Below are 6,000 nucleotides of genomic sequence, written 5' to 3' on the forward strand. Positions count from 1 at the left end.
GACAGCCACTGTAATCTTAAAAATAAAGGCTATCAATAGCAGGAATGTATCAAGCACAAGACATTAAACTGATCAGAATGGGGCTGAGCAGCACCTCGATCTTTACCCACCACTGAGAAAGACCACCTGTTGGCACTAAAATTGAAAAAGCCACCAACAGGGTCATATTTGTGCTCATTCTTTGTTGCAGAAAAGCATTCCACAGCTCCTGTTCTGTCCTGATTCAGAAAGAACAGGCATGTAGGAAACTAAAATAACCAAACCAGAGCAAGATTATTACTCCAGCTTTAAGATGTTCATCAAAAAATCAAATGAAATATGTGCAGACTCAACATAGAAAGGGACCAGACCAAGATTCAAAATCCGAACTCTGACATTGTGACCTTTCCTACTGTGCCGCACTGCTGCTCATTGCATATATTAACAGCTCGTACATAAAACATTTTGTGATTGCCTATAAAAAGCATTGCAAATAGAAAGAAAGCTTAATACATTTGAAAGAAGATTTATATTTACCCATTTGGTAGGTTTTTCTCTTTATCACAGTTTGTTTCTTTACTCATTTAGTGTTTCAAATAAACTGCTCAAAAAATTAAAGGAACACTTTGAAAACACATCCGATCTCAATGGAAAAAAAAAATCCTGCTGGATATCTCTACTGATATGGACTGGGTAATGTGTTATCAATGAAAGGATGCCACATTGTTGACGGAAATGAAAATTATCAACCTACAGAGGGATGAATTCAATGATACCCCAAAAATCAAAGTGAAAAAATGATGCAGCAGGCTAGTCCATTTTACCAAAATTTCATTGCAGCAATTCAAATCGTACTCAGTAGTTTGTATGGCCCCCACGTGCTTGTATGCATGCCTGAAAATGTCCTAATGAGACAACAGATGGTGTCCTGGGGGATCTCCTCCCAGATCTGGACCAGAGCATCACTGAGCTCCTGGACAGTCTGAGGACAGAAACATAATGTCCCAGAGGTGTTCTATTGGGTTTAGGTCAGGCAAGCATGGAGGCCAGTCAATTGTATCAATTCCTTCATCCTCCAGGAACTGCCTGCATACTCTCGCCACATGAGACACTGTCATGCACCAGGAGGAACCCAGGACCCACTGCACCAGCATAGGGTCTGACAGTGGGTCCAAAGATTTCATCCCGATACCTAATGGCAGTCAAAGTGCCGTTGTCTAGTCTGTAGAGGTCTGTGTGTCCATCCTTGGATATGCTTCCCAAGACCATCACTGACCCACCATCAAACTGGTCATGCTGAACAATGTTACAGGCAGCATAATGTTCTCCATGGCTTCTCTAGACCCTTTCACGTCTGTCACATGTGCTCAGGGTGGATCTGCTCTCATCTGTAAAAAACACAGGGCACCAGTGGTGGACCTGTCAAGTCTGGTATTCTATGGCAAATACCAATTGAGCTCCATGGTGCTGGGCAGTGAGCACATGGCCCACTAGAGGACGTTGGGCCCTCAGGCCATCCTCATGAACTCTGTTTCTGATTGTTTGGTCAAAGACATTCACACCATTGGCCTGCCTGAGGTCATGTTGTAGGGCTTTGGCAGTGCTCATCCTGTTCCTCCTTGCCCAAAGGAGCAGATACCAGTCCTGCTGATGGGTTATGGACCTTCTACGACCCCGTCCAGCTCTCCTAGAGTAACTACATGTCTTCTGGAATCTCCACCATGCCCTTGAGATGATGCTGGGAGACACAGCAAACCTTCTGGCAATGGCACGTATTGATGTGCTATCCTGGAGAATTTGGACTACCTGTGCAGCCTCTGTAGGGTCCAGGTATCGCCTCATGCTACCAGTAGTGACACTGACCATAGTGAAATGCAAAACTAGTGAAAAAACAGATAAGGAGAGAAAAATGTCAGTGGCCTCCACCTGTTAAACCATTCCTGCTTTGGGGGTCATCTCATTGTTGTCCCTCTAATACACCTGTTGTTAATTTCATTAACACCAAAGCAGCTGAAACTGATGAACAACCTCGTCTGCTACTTAACTGACCATATTAATGGCCCACAAGTTTCATTGACTTGATGCTATACTCGGATTAAAAAGTGTACCTTTAATTTTTTAAGCAGTATATTAAATTTGATTGAAAGAGGATGCTGTTAAGCTGGCATCACATTACACGATTTCTAGTCAGAGGGAATTTTGAATTTGACTAATGCAGTTGCTGAACGAGTCATCTGAGTATGTTAGATTACACAACTTGAAATCGCAGGAGGTGACGAATTAGATGACAGTGTGATAACTTTCCAGCGCAGTTTCACATTTCCAGAGTTTCGTAAGCTCACTGTATTCTCACAGCCAATAACATGCTGCCTGGTGGAGGTGGTGTTGTATGCATTCTTTACAGGTAGAGCAAGTTCAGCTGCAATCTCAGCCTTTTTTTTTATTTTCCATTAAGTCATGGTATGTCAAACATGAGACATTAGACTGATGAGTCTCTCTTCTGTTTGCAAGGTCCATAACCTCCACATTCCTTATTCCAGATAGCGACATTATGTGCATCATACTTCCAGATGAGCATGTGTTAGTTGACTTTCCAGCACAGTAGTGCGTGACACTTTTTTCCAAATATTGCCACATGCGTGCACTTCAATGACAGTGTTAGGGCTCCAGTGATGATAGTTACACAACGAACCAGGGGTCGGTGCTGTTTGCTTATGCCTTCTTTCCTCCTCCTTCTGCAGAACAGAAGAGTTTACAGCCATTCCATCTCTGATGTCACTTCTATTGTCCACCTTCCTAGACCTGCTGCTTCCTTCCTGAAGGCCATGTGACCAGCAGTTCAGCCATCTTTGAGCTAATTCTGCTTTGAACTCTTGTGTGGAAAGACGCTTTCACAACTTATTGCATGCTTTTGGTTTTTGTGCTCCAGTCCTTTCACATTGTTTTGTCTCCTCTTACACAGCAAGTAATGTGCTGCCTGATGGAGCTGGTGCTGCATGAAGGGTTAAGAGGTGCAGCCGCAATCTCTGCCCTATTTTTTCTTTATCCCATTCTGTCGTGGTACACACAACACAAGACATCAGACAGATAAGCTTGTATTCTGTTTTTTTGAGGTTTAAAACACCTGCATTCCTTATTCCACATGGCTACATTATATGCATTGCACTTCCAGGTGAGCACTGATTGGTTGCCAGCTATCACATGCACACAAACCTGCCTCTTTGATTTTGTCAGGTCGAGCCACAGGCTGGTCAGATTAAGTTGCTGGAGATGTCAGACTACAAGAGTGGTAGCACAGGCATGCAACATGACTGCCTGCGACTCACTAGGATTATATAAATGAAGTCGGCAGCTGAAAGCTATAGTGTGACATGGCCTTGAGCTTTAATGAATTACTTTAAATTAACCTAATTTGGGTGAGAGTGTGCCCCGTGAGGTTGGTTTGTTCTTTGTACCTGATGTTTCTGGGATAAGCTGTGGCCCCCAGTTACCCTAATGCAGTGGTTCCCAGACTCAGTCCTGGGGACCCCCTGAGGCTGCAGGTTTTTGTTCCAACTAGCTTCTCTTTTTGATTGAACTCCTAGTCTAATTAATTGAACTGTTATTGTGTTTCGGATTCAGTGAAGAAATTACAGAATTGTGTAAATTAATACCTTTCAATAACAATTAAGCAGCTATATGTGGATAATGTATTTTGTTTTACTTTTCATTTATTTTTGTTGTGATTTCCATTCCCGCTATACTGACTAATTAGGGGGTCTGATGCTGAAGTAGTTGCAGCCTTTCATCATTAAGTGTTGTTCACCCGGGTCTCTGCTTTGCTTGTTTTTAATTGTTGCTATTAGGATACAATGAAGGGAGCAGACTACACCGAACAACAGAAAATAATAGGAATACAAAAAAAAAAACAGTTTAGCATTTAGGAGTACAGTAGAGTCTCGCTTATCCAACCGTCGCTTATCCAATATTCTGTATTATCCGGCGTCCCACCACAAAAAAAACAAAAAACACATCAATCGAAAACAAGAACTGCAAGTTGCGAGCGTGAGCGTAGTCTATTTTTTTTGCTAAGTTTTTCTGTTTTGTTGTAAAACATGATTACAGTGGATTATGTGGGCAGCCCTCTCTTGCTTGCGTGTGTGTGCGTGCTCCTGCCTGTGTCTCTCTCGCGTGTGCGTGTGCCTGCCTGTGTCTCTTTCGCACATGCGTGTGTGTGTCTGTCTGTCTGTCTGTCTGTGTCTCTCTCTCGTGCTCTTTCTCTCTTGCTGCACAGGGAATGCACAGGGAGAGACTGAACATGTGCGGAAATCATCGGCGCGCACAAACCGAAAGGGAAACTGGCTCGTTCGTATACCTAGTGTGTGGTCGTGAACAGATGCAAAAGTTTGGTGAACTTTTTGGTCATAACCCGATTTGTACGTGAGATGTTCATGAACCGAGGTTCCGAGGTAATGTGTAAAATTATAACATAGTTTGACGTTTAATAGGCTTTTTCTTAACACCTCCCATTATCCGACATTTTCGCTTATCCGACGTTCTACCGGCCCATTTATGTCGGATAAGCGAGACTCTACTGTATTTATAAATGTATTGCAATGTAAAAGTCATACTTCTATGCATTTCTGAATGCAGAATAAGAGAAGAGAAAAAAAAGAGTAGCTAACTAAATGAGATCACTTATTACCTCTTACTGTGAATTTGGTTGAAGCAAAAACATGCAGCCACAGGGGGTCTCTAGGATCGAGTTTGGGAAGCACTGCCCTAATAGGTTCACACAAGAAGGATGAGTGGATGGTTGGCTTTTTTCAGCATTCTTCCTGTTTCCGCAAACTGCTTTATGTACAATGTGAAAACAGAAGAAATCTGAGACCATCCTGTCCTTCAGCCTAATAGCTTAACGGTCCCAAAAAGTCACCAAATAAGCAAAGATGGTCTGTTCATCCTTTCTTCAGCCAGCACCCATTATTGTGGGACGTCTCCATTTATCTATTCAAGCTGCACCCAGTTTACTAGTGTTTAGCCATCTTTTGATCTGCTTGGCTTCATTTTGGATCCATGTAACTTTGGTCCTTCATGTTGCACTAACAAAGAGTTTAGGATATCGCATTTTTTTTTTGTCTTAGTCTTATTGAAGGTATAATAATGTAGTCATTCTCCTGTCTTGTCCTCCCTTTTATATCTCGTTCTTTGTTGCTATGATGCTGGCACCTTTATTCTTGTGTGTATTAAAACTTGCTTTGTAAGTCGCCTTGGATAAAGGCATCTGATAAATGAATAATAATAATAACCATAATTTAACATATCCAGTGTATTTCAATAGAACTGTGACTCCTTTTGAGCATCTATATTGTTTCTTTGCTTTTATAGTTTTCTATAAAATATAGAATTATACTTTTTTTTTTGCTCACTCATGATCTGTTGTTAGCCATCTCTGTAGGTGGATATGTATCCCCCCCCCACGCCCCTCCAGCTTTAATCTTTAAGGTCAGGCCTGTAATGAATTCTGCTCGTGGAAGGGAGCGTCTGTTTCACTGCCTATTTAAAAAAACGATGAGTAAGACGGTGTCTGCTTCTACCAATTACAGCAACTCCTCACAAGACTTCTAAATAAAGAAAAATAGCACCTCATCCCCAACTCACACACACACACACACACACACACCTTCCTCCACTATTGCCTACCCCCCTTATTTGAGCAAACAGATTTGAGAAAACATCTTCCCTTCCCTAGCCTAAGCTAACATAGCCATATCTCCACTGCATGTTTCAGCAAATCCTTTAAGGACTGAGGAGAAGTGAATTCCTATCCCTCCCCCCCCCATAAACCAAGAAACCCCCATCCTTCTTCACCCAGAGACACACACATATGCAGGTCTCAGCTGTAATCTGGATGACTCAAGAGCTGGCATTCTTGGAATGCTGGAGAGCGGAGGCTAGCGGTTCAATTCCCCACCTGCCAGTGAAGGGGGTTGTTGGTGGTGTTGGTGGAGGATGACCTTGACTCCAGACAAAAGCAAGTCT

The sequence above is a fragment of the Polypterus senegalus genome, chromosome 16 (genome assembly GCF_016835505.1).
Source record: "Polypterus senegalus isolate Bchr_013 chromosome 16, ASM1683550v1, whole genome shotgun sequence".
NCBI lineage: Eukaryota > Metazoa > Chordata > Cladistia > Polypteriformes > Polypteridae > Polypterus > Polypterus senegalus.